We start from the raw sequence: 12206 nt of genomic DNA, 5'->3' as shown, positions 1-12206 counted from the left end.
TTTTTTTTTTTTTTTTTTTTTTTTTTTTTTTTTTTTTTTTTTTTTTTTTTTTTTTTTTTTTTACTAAGTTGTTTTACTAAGGAGAAAGTGGGTGGAAAAGTGGAGTGGAGTCACTGAGTCATGAGCCTTAAACTGCTGAGGTCATCAGAGTTTCTGCAAACCAAGTTCCAATTTCCTGTTATAGCTGTGTCAGTTTCCCCTTCCTAACTGCTGGACAGAATGGAAAAGTTCTGTTTTCTAAAACCTAGTGTATGGCGACAGACAACATTCTGCCCATGTCAGGAACCTTACTACGTAGTGACGTCTAGGTTAAGTCCTTTGATGGTTCAGTCCCTCAGCACAGAATGTCATTTCCTTCCCTTTTTCCTGGGGTTGCCGCTAGGATCCGAGAAGTTAAGTTAGTGTGCTTCAGGCTTAGAAACGAGGCACCCAAGAGAGGGCTGCAGGCATTCGGGTCCACGCCTCTCCTTAGTGTGAAAGAACGATGGTCTTCGGCCATTGGTCATACTGGCACCCCACGGGCAGAGTCATCATCCTGCCAAGCTCACAGACAGTTGTCACAGCCCTCTCGTCTCAAACGCATCCTCTTTCTCCCAACTTCAGGTCAGCTGACCCCCTACAGCCATGTGATGACTAATTTATGTCAGGAACAAGGGAACCTTCTAGATAGTCTCTTATGAGGTGTTTGCCTGTTTGTTGTTTGTTTTGTGGAAGGACAGCCAGGGGTTATCTCAGAGATCCTTTGCCAGCTTTGTTCTGTCCCTTGCTTCTCTGCTGTAGCCACCATCCATTGCAATGGTTAGCAAACCGTGACCTAAAAAGAGGCTGCAGAAAGCAGACACAGATAACAGGCATGACTCCGCGCCAATAAATCTTTATTTACAAACAAAGATAACATGGTAAATTTGGCCATTAAGTAGAAGTGGAAGATGGGCGGCCCTGATATGCGTCTGAGAGGCATGACTGAGCTTCTAGGCTTTATCCCTCTCCATTTCCCCTGACCACAGCCACCCTCTTACCCTACCATTCCACCCAATCCGCCCCTCCTCCCCTTCTCATCCCTCAGCGTTGTCCCTACATGAGGCTGTGTCTTCCGATTCAGCCACGTCTTTCTACCACAAGCCATGGCCCTGACAGCTCTCCTGTCTAGAGTTGGAGTGGTACCCCGCGAAGGGCTCAGCATCGATCTCTCTTCTGTGTTCTTCCTCCTCCTCCTCTGAGAGCACAGATGCCTGGAGTGACTGAGGAACTCAGAGCAGGATACCTTCAGTCTGAAGGCAGACAGGGACAGAGAGAAAGTATGTAAGCTGGTGGCCAGAGGCCAGAGGAGAATTGGTACCCTCCTTCCGAGCGCTCAGATTTTAGTCTTGACTCTTGGTGGGGAACAAGAGATCTCTGCTGGTGTGTGCCCCATTGAGACAGTGGTAAAGGATGTTACTGCTCCATTCGGATGTGATCTAGGCCAATGACAGGGCTCCCGGTGGAGGTGAGACTTTCCATCCCTGCAGTTTCCCAAAGCATTGTCTTCTTGGCCACGGACCTTCACCTTCTTTGAATTCCCAATGTGAGTAACAAGTTGGAAGGCTTTCTTGGTTGTTTTAGTTTAAAATGGTTTTCCCAGCTGTAATTTTTCTTCAGTCTGGAATTTTGCTCTGTCTGCTTCAAGCTTCGCTATGAATCCAAGTTTAAAATCAGAACTATTATAAATAACATTTGTATAGATCAGACATTTGGGGAGGCCATGCTTTAACCATGGACTAAGTCTCCTACTGAAGATGGCTCCATCCTCCATCCCTCGGCACTTCCATCTACCTCTCCCCACAGCCCTCTCTCTTCTGAAATTTGAGGAAATAGTAGAAAGTCATCAGCAGGGGCTCGAGCGGGAGGAGTTGCTAAGTTTAAGTGCTAATTAGCTCAGTTGCCGAAGTGTATTTGCGGAGACCTGAGTTCCCTGTCTAGAGCCCACGGGCCAGGTGTGGTGGTACATGTCGTGGTGCATGCTGGGGTCACAACACAGGAAGGCTGAGGCAGGAGGATCTCTGAGCATCACTAACCAACCAGCTTAGCCTAACCAGCAAGCTCCAACCCAACAAGTGACAAGCTAGGTGGATGACATCTAAAGACCAGTAGTCAGAGTTAACAGGTAAGGGAGGGACGAGGCAGAGAGGGTGGTGGTGGTTGGTTTAAGGTTAAAAGAGAAGGAATTGTCAAAGCTTTATCAATATTTAGTAGGTTTGACACTGAATTAGGACCTTTGATGTAGAAAGGGATTTCTAAAAATAGTTTCCCTATTTGGGAGTGGTGGTATAAAGAAGGAGTTATCGCTTGAGTGCTCATTTTAACCAGTATCTGGTCCAGAGGTTGGAGTCCATCATGATATGAAGGTGAATCCATGACACTTGGGTGATTCTGACTGATGCCCATCTGTCATTTACCTCAAACACCCAGAGAGAGGGGTGTTTCCAAGGAACTGGATCTAGAGTCCTGTCTCTGGTTTGTTACTTCAGCTGTCATATCCCCTACAGATCTAGATCCCATGCTATTTTCCAATATGTCTTCAAACCCTGCTTCCGGGGCACTCTCTCTCTCTCTACCAGCCTCCTCAGGGGCACGCTAGTTTCTACCTCAGAAACTTTGTGTCTGTTTAGACATTCCCAAGACATCTCTCTTGTACCTGCTGCTCCAACCCAACCTTCCAAGTCCCTACCTACCTGAGCCAAGCTGCCTTTGACTTTTCCAGTACCCAATGATTTCACACGTCTCTTTTTGGGGGTCATGGTCAGTACCTAATCTTTGCATTTGGGTGTGTGTGTGTGTGTGTGTGTGTGTGGTGTTCCTTTATGTATTTTACATGAGTTTTATATATCAAACTTGGCTCCTCAGGTTGGCAGGGCAATTGCTTTGAGGCCTGAACATCTCAGTCCTGTCTATGATCTTTGATGATCTCTTAGAGTTCAGTTGTTCCTGAAGGAAAAGGTGGTGTGTGTCTTAAGCTTGTTCTGTGCATCTGAACTGCCTCTCCTGTGCAGGCCATGTTTAATATAATCCCAGAGTGGTACATGCTCTGGAAGTCTTCACTGAACCTGCAGTTGATATGTCTGTGTTTGCACAGCTTCCCCTTTATCTCTGCAGGCTCTGACCAGAGTTTGCCCCCAGCCTTACCCAATTACAGGAAAAATAGCGTTCAAAGTAGGAAGCTAGTTCTACGAATCCACATTTCCTCTGTTAGGCAATGAGCTAGCTGCATGGGGCGCAGCATCTGCTGACACATAGCACACTCATTCGGTTTGATTTCATTTATGTCAGAAAAAGACTATTTCCATTCAAGACACACGCGGTGAAGGGTAGTGTGGTTTTTCTGTGACCTTGAGAGAGTCATTTTATTCCCTTTAACTGCAGCTTCCTCTTCTATAATTTTCCAGCTCCAAGACTTGGCAGGTTCTATGGTTTTGTGGCTACTGGAGGCTTCGAGCAATGCATCTAGCAGATTTATTTGTAGACAAAGGGAAAGACTCTGGGTTTCCCCTCGACTCTCTGTTCTGGGTCTGATGTTAGCAGATGGAACTAGAGATGTTTGTTATCAGTGGCCTAGACTTTCTCTCTGACCCTGGTGGATGTAGCTAAAGATAGCTTTGGTCAGGCACCCGGGAGTTTCCTCTGTTAACTGTGGGACCTTGTTCTCCTCTAGCTAAGGCTCTGTGTTCACTTTGAGGATGGTAACATTAATTGGTCTGCTCAGGGACATCTCGATGGCTTGTTTTTGAGAAAAATCTTTTGTTAATCTTCTTCCCACTGTGTGAACCTAATACTGAAGTTTTCTGCTTCTAGACTTTTCGATGGGGCCTGTGGGAAATTCAAGGCTTGCACACTGACTCATAGGGAAACAGACGGAGGCTTATTAGATACCCTTTCTCTCTTTCTCTTATGCGGTGTGAGCAACAGCAAGAGTGTCTACCACGGTCAGCTGTCATTTCGCGAGTTTCTATTTCTGTGATTTATGTCTCTGCTGTGTCATTTCAGGTGTCGCACCTTGGGGATGTTATGGCTAAGACAGGAGTTGATTTTCACTCATCAAAAATTGGCCCTTGTGTTTGACAGGGAGAGGAGGAAATCATTCTGTTATTAGTCTTTTAAGTGAATGTTAACATACCCATAAATCGAAGATCACTGAAGAGCTCTAAAGTCTTTAGAGATCTAAAGATCTCTAGAAGAGAGTTCTAAAGTTAAGTCTAATTTAGAAATGTCTATTACCCAATAGCTGCTTGAGTTAATAGGTTTCTAAGGCAGCTAATTTATTTGGGGCACGTTTTCAAAGGGAGTTGATTGGATGCATAATGTTTGTACTTCTAAAGGATTTACCGAAGAAGGTATTATTCAGTGGAAAGGGACAAGGGGCTTGCTGCTCGTCATTATGTGAAGTTAGTGTGATCTATGTGCCTTGACTTCTGTGTACGTTCAAAGACACAGCTATCCTTTGAAATCTACAAGTAATGATGTTATGGGGTGCAAGGAAGCAAAAGAGGGAAACCCGAGTTTCAGAAGAAAAGTAAGCTGTTTGGATGAACACTGACACCGAGTAGGTCTCTTGTACTCTTTTACTTACTCCAAGTTCTTCAAATAATTGTGCACATGCAGGAAAGGAAAAGAAAGAGAAAAAGCCATCATTTGGCCTCAACAGTGTGTCAGCCTAATTATATTAGACACAGGAGAACCTGTATGACTCTACTTTTGATCCATTCTTACGTGAAGTTCATTATTATCTGTTTTTAATCATTGCTCACTTCAAGAGTAGGACAGTGGAGATACAGGAGAAACTTTGAAAGCATCTGGGGGCCTTCCCGAAAGCTTTGAAAAGCATTTCTTTGGAAACATTTCTGCTGAGGCAGCGGGCTGAGTATGAGTGGGTGTAGGGATGGTTGTCTGGGCTTCCCCTTTTCAGATCTGTTTACCTTACACACATCTCCATAGAAACAAGGCTTGCTTCTGAGGTGACTTGAGGGTTACCCCAGAGGAACAAGCAGAAAGGCAGAGAGCTGAAATTTTCCTATAATCTTAAGAAGGCCTCCCATGGCAAGAAACCATGAGTTCTACTGTACCTCTCCTTAAGACATAACCCTCAGAACTAAATGGTCTTTGTGTTACAGACAGAAACCTTTAACTCTGAACACTTACTCAAATCGTAAGTGACCCACCCATATTTGCACCCGGGCCTCTCTGATCCTGATACCCACGTTCTTCCTATAAAATGACACCCCCAGGAGCTGTGATCTCTCCTCCCACCTCCCCTACACATTTTCCAGTATGACATAAAACATACTGCACTTCACGTCACCTTCTTTGGGTTTAAAGAAGATTCTTGCAAGGAAAGGGACTCTAGGAAAAAGGAGAAATGGAGCAGATAACCCAAGATTAGAATCAGGAAATGTTTAGGCAGCCCTAAATTTCCCCAGCAATATATGGGGTGACCCCAACTGAATACTGACTTCCTGTGACAACCTCTGAAATACAGATGGAGAAGACCGTAAGACAAGCACCCTGACTAGAAGTATCACCAGCACCTAGCACCGTAGGATTTCAGTAAGGGTGGGTTATCTTGATCTGTGTGGGAAATACTTAGAAGTTCAAAGTATCTGAGACACTAGAGCAGAGCCCGTATTTGGGCTGTGAATTTAAAGAACTCAGCTATCAGGGACTAACAGATGAAGAGGTATGGTGTGAATGTAGAGACCATGGTGACCCCCATGTGCCCACATTTTCCCCTTGAGCCCCGAGGTGCTTGCTAACGCTGCATCCCTGGGCCATGTACCAAGACTGAATCATCTACCTGGCCTACTTCAACCAGAACGTTATGATTTTTCCTGAATTGCTTGAAACCTAGTGCCTCTTTAATATGCAGTATGCGGGCCCTAAACATAAGAATGCTCTCCGTTTCCCCACAGAGAGTGGTCACCTTAGGGAAATGAACGCTGATCCACACCGTGACAGGATGGACAGGTCTCATTCAAGCCACACCAACTGCCCCAGTGTTGTGATTTAAGATCCTTTCAGAACGTATGTTTGTCCAAGTGCCTCGTCTCAGTCTCTACAGACCCGCCCCAACTCTGCAAAGCTCCCCTTTCACGGTGTTTACATTTTGCAGTTATTTTCAGGGATGGTTCTCCAATTAGTGTGTTCGATGGTTCTCTGTGGCTAACTTCAAGTTACGGGCTTTATATCACAAATATGGTTCCTGGGGTTGGAGAGCTAGCTTGGTGACTAAAGGAGCTTGCTGTTCCAAGCATCCATGGTAAGTGGCCCATGACCCACCGTAACTCCAGCTCCCGGGAGCTGGTGCCCTCTCCTATCCTCTAAGAGGACATGAATACACATATGCACACACATATGCATGTGCATGCGTGTGCTCGAACTCGAGAGAGCACACGCACACACACATTTCCAAATGAAACAGAGAGAGAAAAGATATGAAGTTGTGTGAGTGGGGAGGTAGAAAGGATCTGAGAGGAGTTGAAGGAGTGGGAAAACATGGTCAAAATATGTCATATGTCTGTCCTCAGCATTGGCACGTGTGTGATTTAAAAAGCGTCCAATAAGGTCCTTACTGCCTCATTCACTGTGACCAGCTCTCTGACTATGGTCTTAGATGTACTACTGGAGTGAAATTGTCTAAACATTCACTAAACTATCACTTTCTGTGTTTAACAGGGACCATCAACATTTTGAGCAGCATATCTACAGCCTCTCCTTTCTCTCTCTCTCTCTCTCTCTCTCTCTCTCTCTCTCTCTCTCTCTCTCTCTCTCATTCCCAGACCCCAGGGAGATGCAGAATGGCTATGAGGTGGGAGGTGAACTCTTCCCCTACTCCATTCGAATCTGACGAGAGATTCCTCTGTGACTTAAGAGAGACTGTGGCTTTGTGGGAAGTTCAGGAAGGACAGCAGCTTCTAATGAAGAGTGTAAGAGATGGGAAGGGAACATTAAGATTAAGGAAAGTAATTCCTAACAGCATCATATTTAAAAAAGAAACCAACAGATGTGTGCTTGTGGCTGGAGTAATTTAGCCTGCAGCAATCCAGGGAATTACAACCAACGTGTCTGCTCGTTTCTCCCATGAGCTTTTCCTCTGAGATCCCCATCTTCATGTAAGAAACCCAGTGTTTAAAAACAAGCATTGCATCTTTATCAGATTCCCCTCTGGTGCTGTGGTAGGTGTTGGATAGTCCCTGTCCTACACTGCAGTAGGAGGCAGGAATGGACCCTATTGGGTTAAGGGTGATAACAAGGAGCTCTGAGGTTGGGGGAGGGAAGCTGCCCAGAAGCAGAACTGCACACGCTGTCTTGCATTCAAGTGGCTGGATTGTGCTGCACGTGAGCCACGCATTCCAAGTCTGCCTTCTCTCTATCTCAGCACAGACAGACGCAAGGAATCAAACTCTGGTAAAGATCATGGATCCGGGTCTCAGGATCATGAAAAGCAATTGAGAGTTCCTGACAAGGAAAGAGATGGGATCATATTGCATTTGGGGAAAATTTTGGTTCAGAGTGTGCTAGAGGTCAGACCAGGCTCAGTGGGACTAGTTAGAAGTGTGTTGCCCTAGTCCAGGCCGGAGATGAGGCTGGCCTGGATTAGGCTATGGAATCTCCAGCTCCTTCCATCTTAGAGGGACCTGCCAAAGACCTCACTAATTAAATCCTTAGAGGGATGAATGGGCAACTTTCCCACTTACTCAGAGGGGGAAATGATGGAATGATCCAAGGTATTTCTTCCCCTCAAAAGGGATAGGGGAAATAGAGACAATGAGTCCCATGGAGTCCAGGAGTGTGGCTGTCGAAGCCAGAAGACTGAGGACTCCCCTGGCAATGCCCCAAAGTCATTGATATACACCTTCTGCACCCGACCCTTGTCCCTTTCACTCAACAGATTTTGAAAGCAACAGGTCTGTCATAGAAAATTAAAATTGAATTTGGGCTGAGCAATTGGCTGAAATGAGCCAGCCCCCAGTCTAGCTAATCTTACAGACTGGGGCTGAAGGAAGACAGTAAAGGAATGTGATGACTTTCAAGGACAAAGATGAACCATCAGGAGTCATGCAAACAAAGTGACTTTCATTTCTGTGACAAGTCCATGTACAGTCACCGTGCTGACACACACTGACATATTCTTCTCAGCTGGGCAGTCTCCTGGTTCATTGCAGAGTCAGCTTGACACAGCCAGAGTTATCTGAGGGAGTCTTAATTGATAATTGATGCAGGAGAGCCAAGTCCACTGTGGGTGGTGTCACCCCTAGGCAGGTAGTTGTGGGCAGTATGAGAAAGCTGGTTGAGTGTGAGCCAGAAGAAATAAGTCAGTAAGCAGCTTTTCTCTGTGGTTTTTGCTCAAGTTCCTACCTTCAGGTTCCCACCTTGAGCTCCCACCCTGGCTTCCCTGGATAATAGGCTGTAATCCGTATGCTGAAATAACTCTTTCCTTCTCAAGTTGCTTTTAGCCTGGGTATTTTCTCACATCAAGAGGAAATCAAACTAGAACTGAAATACTCTGTAAGTAACAGGAATTAAAAGATAATGATAAGGCAGAGGTCAGGCGTTCTGGCACACCTTTACCCATCACACAGGAGACTAAGACAGGAGGACTGATGTGAGTTCCAGACCAGCGTTACCACAGAGTGACATGCTCTCTCATAAAACTAAATAATAGCAATGATGATGATGATGATGATGATGATGATGATGATGATGATGACAGTGTAATGGTCCTTATTGAGTATACTATTTACCAAGCATTTAACTTGTATAACTAGGTCCTATGCTAACAATAGACCCTTTGTGGCAGGCTTGTGTTATAGTCATGAAACACCTGAGAAAGCTAAAGGGAGTCACCTCCTTCTGTGAAACTGACCACCCAGCCTATAGTCTACTTTCAACAATGGAAGGCATGAATGGGCTTCATGTGAGCTACTCTATTTAGGGTCATGTCTCTCCAAATGCCTCTCTTGGGGGTAAGAACTGATGGTCTAAGGAAGGATGTGAAACCCTGGTGCATCAGGGAAAAAGATCTGCAGGTAAGGCCATCAATTTGGAAACTCAATGCCTTGTGAGCAAGGTGGTCCTTGGGAAACGGTTCTGAGCCAGTTCTGTCGCTGGGCTTTAGCCTCTTTTCTCTTCTGCTTCATGTCTAGGGTGTCTTTTTCAAGAGGCTGGCTTGATGTTCCCAAGGCCATCTGCAACTGCTTTACTCTGTGAATGCCTGGTGTGGGATGCCTTGGGTGGGTGATATGAACCTTAGTGATGTTCTCTCTCTCTCTGGGGTCAGGGCTATGGCTAAGCAAAAACTTCATCTAAAATGATAAGACTGTGGACCAGGGTTATAGATCATTTGGTAGAGTATGTGCACAGTACTCACAAAGACCTTGGTGCTATTTCCAATACTACAAAAGATGGACACAGCAGGGCTAACCTGTAATTCTAGTTCTGGGAAGGTAGAGAGAGAAGAGCCAGGAGTTCAAGGTCATCTTCAGCAACATAATGAGTTCTAGTCCAACTTAGGACACTTGAGAAACTGTCTCAAGGGTGTGGGGGCAGGGAATGGGGTGGGAATAGTCCATTGTACAATTACAGAACTGGAGTCATAGGAGTTAAAACTTCTCTTGACAATGTCCCAAAGCCATGACTCAGACCTTCTACTCCATCACTGGTATTCTTTACACCCAATAAATCTTGAGAAGGGCAGATCTGTTATCGGCAATTAACGCTGAATTTTAATCGAGACCAGATGGCTCAGTGAGACTAGTTAGAGGGCTATTGGTTGGGTCTAGGCCGGAGGTGACATTGGCTATGGAATTTTGCTTCACACTGGCAGAGACTCTGTGGTCCTAATTTGTACAGTTTTAAGTTTGTCCCTGATTATACATGCAGTCTTGAACTTGGACCCTCAGGTCTGATGTCCCTAAGGAGCTCAGTGGGAACTTCTGTAGGGCAGGTGGACATTGTCACTCACCTGGCGATTCCCCCATCATTCCCCTCATCCTTGGTAATTACTTCCAGTTCCTGTTGGATCTGTTCTTCTCTCTCTACTCCAGGGGCTGCACTTCCCAGAGACCCCTCCTGTCCAGCTCTCTGTGGTTAGAAACCAGGGGTTCTCACATGCCCTGGTACCTCCCCATCTCCTTGCTTGCCTGCCCATCTCTTACATGCATCCTTCCTCACTCCTCTTTTGAACCCTCTGAGGCTATCTTCTTCTCCTGGTGTCTGGCCTTCTAGTCTCCTCTGTAGGTAGATGTACCTATCTATGACAGACTTTCTCATATTGCAGTGTGTGTGTGTGTGTGTGTGTGTGTGTGTGTGTGTGTATGTGTGTGTGTGTGTGTGTGTGTGTGTGTGTGTGTGTGTGTGTGTGTGATGTCATACACATTGAAGTCAGAGGATGTCCTGTAGCATTGGTTCTCATCTCCTACCATATGAGTTGTAGGGCTTGAACTCAGGTCATTGCACTTGGAGGCAAGTGCCTTTCTCTGATGCCCCCTGGCCCTGTAGTCATTTCTAGTTAAACTATTAATAGATATTAAGAAAAGAGTTATTGACACACAATAAATACGTTTGAAAAACTTCAGCTAAATCTAATGATGTAGTTATTGAAAATGCATTAGAAAATTAATTTGAAGAAATCCTGCCTCTCTCTGTGTGTGTGTATGTGTGTGTGTGTGTGTGTGTGTGTGTGTGTGTTTTCTTCTAACCTCCTCTGCCTGTTTTCAGTGAGTCCTAGATGAATTACATGCTCATTGAAACCACAAAAGCACTGAGTCTGTACCTTGCCTGGTGCTTTAATATGTTTGGAGTACTGTAGAGGTAAACTTGACATAGTACTTTATAAATAAAACAAATGTGTTCTTGTTTTGGTTTTGGTTTTGGTTTAGTCCTAGGGAGGTCCAAAGACAAAGGGTTATATCTGGTAATGGCCTTGCTTCGAGAGTTCCAAGAGTGAGTGAGAGAGAGGGGGCGGGAATCATCTATTATTCTATTATATAGGTTGTTTTTGTCAGATAGTTTTGCCTCAGCAGGGAGAAATGTAATTACCATGCCTGTATGTATTGTCCTTCTTCATGATGATGACGGAGAAGAGGGAAATGATTGGGAAGAGGCATGGGAGGCTCCCTAGCACTTTCCAGGCCTTCTTCAGTAGGTGCCATTGTCACCAACCCAGACTCCCTGGGCTTATTGGATGCTAAGAGCTCACGGTTACCTCTTTGTCACTGACTGACCCAACAGGAGCTGGACAGCGGAGAGGGTTTACTACCCCTCCCACGATAGCCCTCTGCCAGTGCCTTACTGCAGTGTCGCACAGAACACCAGCTCCCCGTGCAAGTCATGCCGTAGAGAGGTCCTACAGTCAGAACAGAAAGAGACGACTCACACTCAAAATCATCCAGTGCCCACTGCAGCATAGAACTTCAGATACAACATGCTTCAGGCATAGCAGGATCTAGATGCTCAAAATACATCTTTGTGCATTTGTCTCTGTCAGCTTCAGAGTCTCTTCCATCAAAGGGGCTTTCTTAGCCTTAGCTTATTTCCTGATTGGCGAGTACAGCAGGCAGAGCCCTGCGCCACAATCATTCTAGCAGGAAGATTTGAGAAGCCATAACTTCTCACACTTTCAGTTTGTATAGATCAGCAGGTACTTTACTAAGTGAAGGCCCAGTGACCTCTGGGCAGATAGTGTCACCGTAGCTTTCAACATATCGAAGAACTGAAGCCGCAAATGCCCAAGAATCTCTGTGAAGTTGCCAGATGGCTCAGGAACTTTCTTGATCTAGAATACACGAGTCGCCCCACAAATGCATACCAGTCAGACTTTCACAGAACTGAAGGTGACAAGCTCCATGTAGGAATCCCCTGGGGCTTGCCTGGGTACTGGAGGGTTTCTGAGGTTCATCTCATTATTATCCTTCTGCTTCGTCCAGGCCTGGGTTCTCCTGTCCACCCTTGAGCTTAAAATAAAAGCTCACCCCCAGTAGGCTAACCACAGTTGTGTTTGTCAGGACATATACACACATGCACACAGGCGAGCACACACATCCTCAGCCTACAAAGTATGCACACGCTGCATTGCATATACTCTTTCTTTCTTTCTTTCTTTCTTTCTTTCTTTCTTTCTTTCTTTCTTTCTTTCTTTCTTTCTTTCTTTCTTCTTCCTTCCTTCCTTCCTTCCTTCC

The sequence above is a fragment of the Mus pahari genome, chromosome 13 (genome assembly GCF_900095145.1).
Source record: "Mus pahari chromosome 13, PAHARI_EIJ_v1.1, whole genome shotgun sequence".
Taxonomy (NCBI): domain Eukaryota; kingdom Metazoa; phylum Chordata; class Mammalia; order Rodentia; family Muridae; genus Mus; species Mus pahari.
The sequence above is the reverse complement of the archived record's forward strand: the minus strand, read 5'-3'. Positions refer to the sequence as shown.